Consider the following 14,314-nt stretch of genomic DNA (forward strand, 5'->3'; position numbering starts at 1 on the left):
CTCCTTTTCCATCTAATCATTCCTTAAGGTCACTCAGGAAGTCATTGCTGAAGCCAAGACTCTTCAATTCCAGCAAATCGAATTCCAAAACAATTGCATCCAACTTCAAAACGTCCCCAGCCGTAAAGCACAGGGGTGGAGGGGGACACAAAATATTCCCAGGCTTGTCTCTTCTGGATGCCTCCCTTTGGTGCAGGCAGGAGGATTTTACAGCCCAGTCTGGCAAATGTTCCCGTGAGCCAGGGAAACTCCAAACAGGCCTGGAATCACTCCTGGGATTTGGAGCTCAATTCATTAGGGGGTAGATTTTGGGGTAGCCTTGTCATCCAAGGCTCCAAATCTGCTCAAAATCTGCTGCGTGATACATAGCATGAAAAAAATTAAATAATCCAGGAGGGGAAGAAGATTATTTGATGGCATGGAAAAGGGAGAAGTTTTTTTTAAGGAAGTTGGAGTCTGGAAGAAGGGGATGGACTCCTCACTTCGCCTCCAAATAATTAATGGGCACGACTAGGCCCATTAAATGGCCTGTTAAATTCCACGGCTGCTTGGAGCTGCTGCACCAGCAAGAAAACCCCCTTGCTGCTCAAATGGTCACTTCTCCCTCCTGGGAAAAAAAAGACAAAACAAAAAAATGGACATTTGAGGCCATTTTTTGTAGTTTAACCTCTTGTTCACCAGCCTCGGGAGTGACCTCGTGTAAACTGAGGCCCAGTTCCTTGTTGCCTGAGAGAACCTCGAGCCCTTTTTCACTCTGATGTGCGTGGTAAATTGATAGGGGAAATTAAAAATAAAGAGTTCCTGCTCCTTCCAGTATCTGCTGCTGAAAGACACGCTGGACCTGCCCATTAATAAATGCATTATACTTTTTAAATGTTTAAAACTTTCCAGGCTCTTGAGTCGGGATCTCTAGTTGACCACTGAGACAACTGGGCCACCAGGGCTTGCCTGTCTTTGTGATCTGTGCAGCTGAAAGAAAAAAAAACCCAGAAATGCTAAATATCATGGATAAAGAACTGCTAATTAACTTGTTGAAACAGGCCATATGTGTGTGCCCATATGGAAAATACAGAAATAAGCTGATAAAAATGTGGATGGTACCTGAGTTGAGAAGATGCTTTGAAAGGGAGGGGTGATACCTACAGGCTGTGCTGCTGTGGGGTGACATGGCTCAAGGTCAGCCTGGAGCAGAAATCTGTCCCAAAATGTACCAATGTAACCCATGAGAAGGAATAAAATCTGTTTGAATCAAAAAAATCACAGACTGGTTTGGGTGGGAAGGGACCTTTCAAGGCCATCCAGTCCAACCCCCTGCAGTGAGCAGGGACATCTGCACCTAGATCAGGTTGCTCAGAGCCCTGAGCTGGAATGTTTCCAGGGATGGAGCATCTCCCACCTCTCTGGGCAACGTGGGGTGGTGTCTCCCCACCCTCAGCATAAAGAATTTCTCCCTAATATCTAGTCTGATTCTCCTCTCTTTTAGTTTAAACCCACCACCCCTTGTCCTATCACCACAGGCCCCATGAAAACCTGTTGTCCCATCTTTCTTCCAAGCCCCCCCTGAAGTACTAAAAGGATTTCTAGAACATATTTGGAAAATGCCACGCATCCCTCATTCAAACCACATTAGGTCCAGTATGTCAAATCCCACCCAGCCCACCTTCCCCCAATCCCTAGACCTTCGGTTCTCCTGGTGGTTTCTGGGGACCTTTCCTGAACCCAGCTGTCTTTGAAGAGCTCAAGCCGAGTTCATTTGCATTGCAATTCAGCCTTTGACAGACAGTTGGAGCCAGGGCACTGTTCACCTAATTGTTTTGCTAACAGCACCAGGGTGTGAGACTCACCAAAGGCACTTCCAACAAAGAGGAAGACTTGGAGGGGGGGAGAAACCCAACCCAAAACAAACCCCTTTTCCTGACATCATTACCGGCTGCAAACAAACAGAGCTGAGGGTCAATAACAGGCACGCTTTGCTCTTTTGGGGGTATGTTTCTCTTGTGTATTTTTTTGGACCAGCAGTGAAAAGCCATTCAGGGGAGGTGGGAGAGAAGCAGCCAGGCTGCAGACAGGGCACAAGGCAGGCTCCTGGCACTCACCCATCCTTTTGTGCACATTAGGAATAGCTTCTCTTGTGGCTCTGCTTCTATTTTTAAGCATTATTTTCAGAGCAGAGCTCTCAAGCAACGCTCCAAGTCTGGGTTACGATGCCATTTTGGCTGGGTCCGAGGTCTCCTTCCTCTCCAGCAGCTCCCATCGAGACAGCAAGTTGGAGACTTCAGGTCTGCAAAGAAACCTCTTCTCCCAGCAACCTTGCTGGGTGCTGAGCAGCAGGTCACAGGATCTCAAGTGTTCTTGCTCTTCTCACGAGCTAAAAGAATAATTTTTGTGCTCTTGGGTTCAACCAGCCACTCCAAGGTTTTATCTGTCAGAGATTCCCAGCAAGGGAGGTAGAATAAATGAGGGGAGGGGGAAAAAAAAGCCTGATGAGATGAGCCCTCACCTGTGCTCATCAGGAATGAGGAAAAACCCTGGGAACTGGTCCATCCAAATCAAGTGGTCCAGCAGTAGCCCTGGCAGGCACCAGCTCAGGGAACTCATTCTGTTGTGGGAAAGAAAATTCCTCAAAGCACTCTCACACATGCCTGGCTTCACATATGTGCTTTGCTAGTTGGAATTTTGTTAGGTTTTTTATTATTTGACCACACAAAGATTGGATTGCTCAGGTTTTCTGTCTGGTAGAGGGGTCAAACACAAGGTAAGTTTCCTTACCCGGGATCCCTGATGCCAACATAAATCATATATCCATAGAATGGTTTGGGTTGGAAGGGACCTTAAAGATCATGAGGTTCTAACCCCCCCTGCTATGAGCAGGGACACCTCCCACCAGCCCAGGTTGCTCCAAGCCCCATCCAACCTGCCCTTCAACACTTCCAGGGATGGGGCAGCCACAGCTTCCCTGGGCAACCTGGGCCAGGGTCTCACCACCCTCATGGTGAAGATTTTCCTCCTATTGTCTAACCTAAATCTCCTCTCTTTCAATATAAAACCATGACCCCTTGTCCTATCACTGTCTTCTCTGGTGAGAAGTCCCTCCCCAGCTTTCCTGGAGCCCCTTCAGGCACTAGAAGGTGCTCTAAGGTCTCCCTGGAGCCTTCTCTTCTCCAGGCTGAACACCCCAACTCTCTCTCAGCCTTTAAAAGGAAATGACAAAATAAAGTATATCTAAATATGTATTAAATTGGTAACATCTCTCCCCAATTTGCTGCTTTGAACAGAAGATGTGGGTGTAGCAATGCCCATGGAAGAGGAATACACATAGTGCAGGGATTAAGCCAGTGTGCTGTGGGGCGAGGAAGAAGGACCAAGTGCCACTGCCAAGGAGAATCCAGTGTCCCACAGCTACGATGCATACCCTGGTGGGTAGGAGAAGCAGTGCCTGCTCTTCATGACCTCTCCAGTGGTCCCTCACAGCTGTACCCTGGCTGTTAATCCCTGTCACACCTCCACCTTGGCCCACATCACGCCGTTGTCCCCTCAGATAACCCGTGAGGGCAGAGCTGCCTCACCAACGGGGCCAAGGTTCAGCCCAGCTCCTGCCATGGGATTTATGACCAGGAGGTGAGGTGGGAAGGGATTTAGGTCAGGCAATCTGTGAGGAGATGACCCCAGAGTTGGGGATTGCAGGGCAGGAGAACATGACAATGCTTGGGAGCCGCCGGCCAGGCAGAGGAGATGCCAAGGGGATCACAGGCAGGTGGAATATTTGACTTTACAGATGAAGGAAAACCTGTAAATCCCTTTGGCTACATATTATGCTGAGGAAGAGATCAACTTCTTCCTCCACCAATCCAACCCAGAGTCTTGAAGCCTTTGGGATCTGTCTGTGCTCCTCAGGATCCTGCAGAACAGGAAGCTCAATCTTAGCACTAAAATCCACCATCTTAATGCACCACCTTATGCCTAAATCTTCCTTGATTTATATCATATCTCTAATCCTGTGTTTCAGCTAGCTGAAATAATAAATAGATGTTTTCAGGCTTGTTTTGGTGTGTCAGCTCTCAAGAAGGGATCTTTTTTTTTCCATATGGAAACAGAAGGCAGAGCAGCTTTGCTGGAACATCTTACAGGTAAGCACACGTGGACAGTGGATCTGATAACCCCCTTTCCTCATTTTAGTTTAGGGGTGTAAAGCCAAATCCTCCTGATTTCAAGGAAGGCCATTTGCCAAATGCATGAAGTGCAATATTTTATTTGGACTTACCTATAGCAACTCTGGTCCAGATAATGGGATATATGTCAAAAAGCTGGGGCTGACATGGGAAATCGTGTCTGTTACCCCACAATTCCTCCTCCTGAAACCTCTGGAGACAGATGGAGACAGCAACTTTCTGCTCTTGATTTGCCTGTAGACCCCTGGGTCCATCCGATGTGTGGATCTGCTGCCTCCTGGATGCTGAGTAGGAAACACAGGACATTGAAACACCCATGCCCAGGAGGGTGGAGCATCCATCACTTCCAAAGCAGCTCTGAACATTACCAAGCTCATCCCTGACTTTGGGTGGGAGGTCTGGAGCTTTAGGGGGATTGAGCAGCTCCTGGAAGTTGGGCTGCTCATCTGGCCTCTGAAATGGAGGGATGTGCACTTCTCCAGCATCAGCTGGAGGAACCCAAAATTCCTTCATGAAAAAAGTCAAACAGAACTACCCAAAGCCTTTTTTTTTTTCTTCCTTTGGTAGAAGGAAAGAGTTACAAAGGGGATGGGAGAGCAGAAGGCAAAGCAAGAGGAAAATCAGCAGCTCCTGGATTTCCTAGTGCTAGCAGGTAGGGGTGTCCTTTTGAGAGTTCCTTCCTTTTTAGTGGGATACGCTGTAACCTTGCCCTCATTTATGTGTCTTTCTGTAGCTATTGCAGTGGCCTGGCCAGATACTTTGTCGAGCTGGTTCCTCTCCCTCAAACATTACCCATGTCCTCACGGGTGGTGAGATATCAACCTATGCTTCCCACATTCCTTTCCAGGGGTAATTCCCACTGATTCTGCTGGGGGTTTTTGTCCCATCAGAGACTGGATCTTACTGGATTTTACTCTTGTAAAATGAAAATTCCCATGTTCATGGGTGGTTCAGGATCAGTGTTCCTCACACTGACCTACAGCTTGACATGAAGAAAATCATTCAATGACCTGTGATGCAAGAAGGACATTTTAAGCATAGAACATTGGGCACCAGGTTGCTTCAAAGAGGAGCTTTTAGATTCCATTTCCCCAAAATCCAGTGCAAATTCTCATTTTAAGCAACAAATTCTCAGATTATATTCCTTATATTCCTTTTCTGTGGGAGCATTAGATCTCTAGATGACAACATTTTGGGGCTTTGTATATGAGAGGCTTAAGAAGAAATGGAGAAGATGCTCCAAAATCAGGACAACTGCAGACAAGTCATGTTTTTTGATCTAAAAGTCTAGAATGACTTAGTTCCCCATATGGGGGGAAAAAAAGGGGGTTTGATAATGGTTTTTTTTTGAGTCTCACAAAGATACAGGATGAGCCAAAAGCTGGATGTTCTGCTAGGAGAACACAAGTGAGAACCAAAGCATCATTTTTCACCAGTAATAGTCCAGGTAGAGTAATTAAGCACTGGTTGTGGTGGATACTCTGTCAATAATAATTGTGAAATGAGGTTTTGGTGGTATTCAGAAGATGAGCTCCAGCTGGTTTAAACCTGTATGGATGCAGGGAGTCCTTCTGGTCTTGAGTTACTCAGGTGGGTAGTCTAGACAGCAGGAATAGCCCTTCATACCTGATCATTTAGGAATTAACAGAGTCAGTGTATTAAAACAGATAATTGAAAACTCCTCATTTGTCTAAATGGAGGGTTGGGATTTATTTTTTTTTCTTGTTAATAGCTTTTTTACAAATATTAAACCCAATAGAAATGCTTTCATGCCAGTCCTCCACATGGCTCAGTTCCAGGGAAAACAACCTGCTCAGAACTGGATTTTATTTTATTTTTTTCCTCCAAGTGATGTAAACTACTGAAAACTGGAAAGTGGCACCAAAATGCAAATGGGACCTTGTCTGATTATATCACCATCCTCCAGGATGAGAAACCTCCTTTGAACCTGAAATACGGGAGTTTCAGAGTTTCAGATAAAGAATAAAGGATGGGGCAGGAACTGAACTACCCTGATTTCACGATCCAAATTGCATAAACTGAAGGGAAAAAAAATAATAAAATAAGCAGCATTAATAGTAAAGTGTAATTTAAAGATTGGATTTTCAAAAGCACATTATCCAAACCTGCACATTAATTTCATCTGGAGGGAAGAGGGGCCATCTGATAGCAGCGATCAATCCAAAGGAGGCCCAGATTTGTTCTCCTCATAGAAGGGGAAAAATTACACATTCTGTGAGAAGGTAAAAGAAGCAGCAGCTGGAGTGGCTGAGATACCCGGGGGCTATTGGATGGGTCTTCTGGGCACTGCAGAACGTGGCCACCATTTCCCAAATGCATTAATATTTGTTGTTTTTCCAAAGACATCCAAGTAACTTTGAATCTGAATCTGAAACATCCAAAGGATATTACAGGCATTTTAATTTTTTTTTTCCACTATGATTTTTTTTTTGTTGGGGGGGGGGGTGTGTTTCTGGCAGAATTTGAACAACACAGAGTTGAACCACCCAACAGCACCTATGGAATAGAGAGGAGAGTCAATTTAAGTGCACTGTAGTGGCTGCTATGGTCAGCCTGCCTCCCAGACCAAAGAGAGACACAACTTTGAGGTTCAAATGTATCAACTACAGAAATTGAAGTTGTTTGTTGGGTTTTTTTTCATCCATAGCCCCAGTGATGATATAACCCTGACCCCCGCCGAACGCCTTCCAACACTCCCCCCCTCCCCCCCCATCACAGAGACACAACAGAGCACAAAGAATTAAAGGCCCAGTTTATAGCCATTGTTTAAAAGCATAATTAACACGGTGTTTAAAGCGAAAGTGAGACAATTACCACCTCCTAAAAGGCTTTAAGAAACCCGAGCTGCAGACCTCCTGCCAGACTGCCTGATATCACCGGCACCGGACCCAGAGGTTTGCAAGAACTCTCCCATTCCCAGCCCCACCAGCTATTGTCCTTACCTGTTAAGTGGTAGTATTATTATTGCTAGTACTCCCTTTGTTGATGGGGATGTGCTAGGAAGTGGGAAGCTCAGGTTTCTCCAGATGTCTCCAGGGCTTCCCCACCAAAGTCCTGCTTAGAGAGGTAGTTTTGTTAAGTTTGTAGCATTAATTCCAAGATATGTTAAAGCAAAGAAATTATTTGCTGTGAGGAACAGATTGAGATGAGACATGAGGAAGAAATTCTTTGCTGTGAGGGTGGTGAGACCCTGGCCCAGGTTGCCCAGAGAAGCTGTGGCTGCCCCATCCCTGGCAGTGTTGAAGGGCAGGTTGGATGGGGCTTGGAGCAACCTGGGCTGGTGGGAGGTGTCCCTGCCCGTGCAGGGGGGTTGGAACTGGATGATCTTTAAAGCCCCTTCCAAACCAAACCATGCTCTGTTTCTATAGTGAGGAGCAGCTACATCAGCCTGATGACAAATTTGACCCATATATGTGGCAGGCAGATCCACATCTGGCCATTTAAGCTTGAAAACTCCAGCTTTTCATGTTCTGCTGCAATAACTGAATCCATAAATTTGGTGCAAAACTTGACTGGAGAGATAAAGAAGGGACAGTAAGATCTCACCTTCTCAGTTCAAGCTAGAAACACCACAATATGTGAAGGTGAATCTAGGTGCATCATCTCCCTCTGGCGAGCATGTCAGCTTGCAGGCCAACAGGTAAGCTCCACTGGCACCAACTGGAAAGTTTGTTTAATTTGGACCAGTTCAAACTATTGTGCAACAGATTCATTACAAAAAAAATGTAGTAAATTAGATTAAGGAAAGCCAGAAAGCCCTCTTAATTGCTTTGACTTCACTGTGAACACAAGACTACTCAGACTCTCTGAAGCAAGGCTGTGTTTTCTCTACAGCTGAACTATCTTAAGTGCAGCCAACCTCCCTGTGCACAACATTTTGCTGACCCCCCCCCCCCCCAAATCAGTGACCTCCCCAGTTGGGACACAGGCCTGGGAGCAAAGATGGAAAAATGCACCATGACTTCGGAGCATCTTTTGGTTGCAGCTTTTCCTGTTCATCTGGGGGCTGGAGCAGCTCTGGAGACAGGCTGAGAGAGTTAGGATGTTCAGCCTGGAAAAGAGAAAGCTCCAGGGAGACCTTGTTGTGACCTTTCAATAATTCAGTGGGGCCTAAAAGAAAGATGGAGACAGACTTTTTAGCAGGGCCTGTAGTGACAGGATGAGGAGTGATGGTTTTAGATGGAAAGAGGGGAGATTTAGGCTGTATATAAGGAAGAAATTCTTTACAGTGAGGGTGGTGAGACCCTGGCCCAGGTTGTCCAGAGAGGTGGGAGATGCCCCATCCCTAGAAACATCCCAGCTCAGGTTGGACAGGGCTCTGAGCAACCTGATCTAGGTGCAGATGTCCCTGCTCACTTGCAGGTGGTTGGATTGGATGGCCTTGAAAAGTCCCTTCCCACCCAATCACTCCACGATTCTACAAACCACAAAACGTTGGGCAACCTAAACATGAATAAAATAATAAATGAAGCTGGTTTATCTTTAACACACAACAAATCTGCCACCCGTGGCGCTTGCCCTGCCTCCGACCCCTGCTGGAACTTGCTGCCCGCTCTGGCCTCCTTGGGGCAGAAGGGAACGCAGGGAGAGTCGCTCCCCTCACCCACCGGGGCTGTGTGGGCAGAACCGCCGTTTAACCCCCGGGGCTGCCCGGGGAGAGGCTCCAGGAACCCTCCGGGCTGCCTAGGGAGAGTTTCCCCACTTTCCCCGCCGTCCTCCGGCGGCCCCTCCCCGTTGCCACATTCCGCGGCTGCCTTGACTCAGGCGGCAGCGGCTCCTCCAGGCCTGGCCCGGCCGCGGGGGGAAGACCCGGGGAGGCGCCAGGCTGGGCCGCGGGGCCTCGGTGAGTGAGGAACGGAGGGGCTGGGGACACTGGGAGGGGCGGCTGGAAACGCCCTTGGGGGGCGGGGGCTGCTGTGGTGGGTTCTCCACAGCATGTTGTAGGGAACGGTGAGGCCTAAAGGAAGCAGGTAACCTAAGGAGAATAATCGTTTCAGCTGGAAAGGATGTCGTTCTGTGCGAAGTAGCTGAAGTTGTGAAGGCGTTTTTGTGTGTTGATGAAGGTTTTACTAGATCTAGGTGGATTTTGAGAGAGAGAGATTTTATATTTTTTTTTCACACCAGGGCATGTAACAATAGGACAAGGAGGGGGATGGCTTTAAATTGGAAGAGGAGAGATTAAGGTTAGATTTTAGGAAGAAATTCTTTGGTGTGAGGGTGGTGAGACCCTGGCCCAGGTTGCCCAGGGAAGCTGTGGCTGCCCCATCCCTGGCAGTGTTGAAGGGCAGGTTGGATGGGGCTTGGAGCAACCTGGTCTGGTGGGAGGTGTCCCTGCCCATGCAGGGGGGCTGGATCTAGATGATCTTTAAGGTCCCTTCCAACCCAAACCATTCTAGAATTTTCATATATTCATTATTATATCTCAGTTCCATGAGACCCTTGAACAGGGCAAATCCCCTGCCTCAGTTTACCAGGCTCTCACCTCACTTACTACCAGATCCCTTGCAGAGCTCTTCCTCCAAGGATGTCATCCAGAGATGCATGATTATTCCTTCAAGACTCTGAAAAAAGCAGCGACTACAAAGCAGAAGCTATTTTTATTTACAGTTAAGACCTAGAAAACGCACATCTATCTGAAAATTAAGACGAGGGATATCCAAGAGGGAGGAAATCATCTAACGAAGATAATTCCTCTCTCCCTCCTCCCAAAGGGAAGAAAGTGTCATTAGATGACATGGTTTTAAAGGAATGTTGTGACGTACAGAAATTCCATGCCATTATCTGCACCCCTGAGGGCAGTGTGTATTTCTGTTTCAGTATCTTCCAAGGCACTTCATTTCTGTTCTCTAGACTGAAAAACTCAATTATGGACCCATTTGACATTGATTGAAATAATTAATGTCACAATTGGTACTTACCTGGCCAGGCCATTTATAAGATGGTGTTCACCTTAGCTATTTTTGGCCAGAAGGAAGTTAGATTGCTGGTCTAAAGTAGCCTAGGTTCTTTCCAGGGAGACAAATCCCTCCAAAGGGCGATTCCTCTCCTGTCTCTTTGATGCCCATCATAGGTGAGGGATCCCACCAAGGTGGGGAATCCTGGTGGGACCCTGCTTGCTCCCAGGAGATGCTGAGGGAGCTGCATGGTCCAGGGGAGACACCAGTGTAAGGCAGGGGTGAGCAAGGTTTGATTCAGGGACAACTGCTTTGCACCCCACCAAACATCCCAGTAGGGCTGCAGAAGCATGGGGGAGATGGTGCCACTGCCCACCGGGAGCAGCCATTTCATGGAATCGTGGAATGGCTTGGGTGGAAAGGGACTTTTCAAGGCCATCCAGTCCAGCCCCCTGCAGTGAGCAGGGACATCTGCACCTAGATCAGGTTGCTCAGAGCCCTGTCCAACCTGAGCTGGGATGTTTCCAGGGATGGAGCATCTCCCACCTCTCTGGACAACCTGGGCCAGGGCCTCCCCACCCTCACAGTAAAGATTTTCTTCCTAATATCCAGTTTGAATCTATTTTCTTTCAGTTTAAAACCACCACCACCCCTTGTCCTATCACTACAGGCCCTGCTAGAAAGTCTGTTCCCATCTTTCTTTTAGGCCCTATTGAATGGCCACAATATGTTTCTTCCCAGAATCTCCTCTTCTCTAGGCTGAAAATCCCAACTCTCCCAGCCTGGCTCCAGAGCAGAGCTGCTCCAGCCCTCCCATCATCTCCGGGGCCTCCTCTGGACTCTCTCCACCAGCCCCATGTCCTTCCTGTGTTGGGAACCCCAGCCCTGGCCCCAGCCCTGCAGGGGAGTCTCAGCAGAGCAGAGCGGACAATCCCCTCCCCGGCCCTGCTGGCCACAGTTGGGACTGTACCTGGCCGGTGTTTCAGGCCACAGCTCCTGGTGAGCAGCTGCAGTCAGAAAGAAGCTGTTTTCCAAAGAAAAAAAAGAAAACAAACCTGGAGGACAAACCCCCCGGAGGACAAACCCCCCGGAGGACAAACCCCCCGGAGGACAATTTAATAAGTTTTAATCCATTCCCCCTCATCCCATCCCTCCCTGCCCTTGTCCCAAGTCCCTCCCCAGCTTTCCTGGAGCCCCTTCAGGCACTGGAAGGTGCTCTAAGGTCTCCCTGGAGCCTTCTCTTCTCCAGGCTGAACACCCCAACTCTCCCAGCCTGGCTCCAGAGCAGAGCTGCTCCAGCCCTCTCAGCATCTCTGGGGCCTCCTCTGGACTCTCCATCAGCCCCATGTCCTTCCTGTGCTGGGGACCCCAGCCCTGGCCCCAGCCCTGCAGGGGGGTCTCAGCAGAGCAGAGCAGAGGGGACAATCCCCTCCCTGGCCCTGCTGGCCACGCTGCTGGGGATGCAGCCCAGGACACGGGGGGTTTCTGGGCTCCAGCGCACGGTGCCGGCTCATGGGGAGCTTCTCATCACCCAGCACCCCCAAGGCCTGCTCCTCAGGGCTGCTCCCACCCCATTCCCCACCCAACCCATATTTGTGCTTGGGATTGCCCCAGTGGGTCCCCTATGAGCCATGATGGACAAAATGCCTCAGCTATCAGAACATTAACCTCTAATTGCTGGTTTGCTCTTACCTGCTGGTACATCCTCTCTGAACCCAAGAGCAAGTCAGCTTTTTCTCATCCAAAACTTCTTCATGGAGCAACATGGAGGGCACAGAGAGAAGCGTATATGAACTAGAATCAAAGGACATGTCAAAATAATCTGGTTGTTATCAGGACTTCCACTGCCTTCAGTAGCTCTGCTCATAAAGTACCTGCAAAACTGCTTCTTCCTTGGGTTCTCTGGTCTGCCCTTTTACTGGCTTGGTCGTTGGTGCAAACACCAGTCAGGTGTGGCTCCAGGTGAAATGTTCTGAGTTTCTGCCTTGTCAGCAGATTTAGCCCTCCAGGTGAGGATTAGTAGAACCAGAGAATTATTTGGGTTAGAAAAGACCATAAAGATCATTTAGTTCCAACCTTAATGCCATGGGTAGGGACACCTTTCATGAGACCTTCTACTAGGTAGGGCAGGAACTGTTCTTGTCTGTGCTCAGAGGTGGTAGCAGCAGAATTGTACCATTGCAACCAGATACCCCTTGCTAAGGAAATACATCTCTTGGGGACTTCAAAACTCTTCCTCTAGTGTCACTTAAGCTTATCTCCCAAATGGCATGAGCTAGAAGAGCAGGAGGACCTACCTGCCTGGGTTGATAGTCAGAGTTTATGCTACTGCAAGGATATTTTTGCTGACACACATGAGCTCTGCCAAGAAAACCTCCAGTCTTATCAACAGGCCACTTGCTTTCTTTTCATTGCCATGATGTTGGCCCGTGGCCTTCTCTTGGATGTTAGGCCATTTATGGAGCTGGAACCACTACCTCATGAGGTAAAATCCTCTAGGATTTTGAGGATGCTAACACTGACAATTACTGAACCAATCATGGTTCTCTTGTGAATTTTCATCATATCATGGGTGAGAAGAAGACAACAGGGAAGCAAAGGATTGAGCGAGTTCTCCTGCTGTTGCTTTATCTTCTGTGGAACACCAGACAAACCTCGTACACATGGTCAAAGCAAGAACCCAATGGGATTGTTTCAAATGAGATGCCAAAATAATCTAAATTATTTTGATATGCCTGGAAACAAGGCTTGTTCCCATTGGAGGTTGAGCACCCTTGAGTGCTACTGATACCAGGAAGAGCTTGAAATTATTTACAACTTCTGCTGGGTGGACAACAGCTTTAAAGGTTAAGCTGTCCCTGCCTGGAAGGTTGGGTTTGATCTGTGTTACACCATGAGGAGCATGGTGGCATGGATTTCATTTTCCTGATGTTGACCTTACTGGCAGATAGGTCAGCCATGGAATCATGGAATTGCTTTGGTTTGAGAAAACCTTTAAGATCATCCAGTCCAAGCATTCCCCCAGCCCTGCCAAGGCCACCACTGCCCCATGGCCCTCAGCACCACATCTACATGGCTTGGAAACCCCTCCAGGGATGGGGACTCCAGCCCTGCCCTGGGCAGCCTGGGCCAGGGCCTGACAGCCCTTGCCAACAACAAATGGTTCCCAAGATCCCATCTCAACCTCCCCTGGCACCACTGGAGCCCATTTCCTCTTGTCCCATCCCTTGTTCCTGGGGAGCAGAGCCCGACCCCCCTGGCTCCAACCTCCTCTCAGGCAGCTGCAGAGCCAGCAGGTCTCCCCTCAGCCTCCTTTGCTCCAGGCTGGACACCCCCAGCTCCCTCAGCTGCTCCTCCTCACACTTGTGCTCCAGCCCCTTCCCCAGCTCCCTTGCCCTTCTCTGGACACGCTCCAGCCCCTCCATGTCCTTCTTGTCCTGAGGGGCCCAGAACTGACCCCAGGATTCCAGGTGCCCCCTCCCCAGGGCCCAGCACAGGGGGAGCAATGAAGGTAGTAGGTCTTAGGAGGAAGGGCAGAGACATGTCTACACATGAATTCCAGACTTGGTACTCACCACAAGCACAGGACTTGGACTTTTAGGCTTCAAGAAGCAGCAACACATCAAACAGCCTTTCAAGTAACCACCTGGTTGTACCTGACTGTGGGATATGCTCAACAAACAGACCCTTTCTGAGCTCTCTTACACCACCAAGCTGTGGTGGACAAAGATCACCACAGGAGCTTTTTTACTCCAGATTCTCAGTCTAGATTGGAAGATTTTATTATTAATTATTATTATGATTAGTTTTAAATTAGAAAATAGGCTTTCTGTGTCGTGCTGGCACCTTTGTTCATTTTACTCCAGATCTGTGGTTTTGTTTCTCTGAAGAGTTGTTGCTATTTCCAGATGTATATATAGAAATATATACAGATACACACATATATTTTTATATAGATATTTTTAAAAATATATATATACACACAATACTTCTGTCAATCATAAAATCATAATATCTGCTCTTCTTTCTCTGCACTCATTAACACAACACCTTGTAGGCCCTGGCTTTGCTGAAGGCGTCTCCAGTGTGAACTTGACTTTAAAACCAGTGAGATGTGGGATGAATTTGGTGATTCTTCCTCTCTTTCTGCTGCTGCTGCTGCTGTCTGAAGGTTGTCCTCACCACAGACATTTCATAATCCTTTTGAGTCCCTTTCAGATCTTCAAAAAG

This window comes from Apus apus, chromosome W (genome assembly GCF_020740795.1).
Source record: "Apus apus isolate bApuApu2 chromosome W, bApuApu2.pri.cur, whole genome shotgun sequence".
NCBI classification, from domain to species: domain Eukaryota; kingdom Metazoa; phylum Chordata; class Aves; order Apodiformes; family Apodidae; genus Apus; species Apus apus.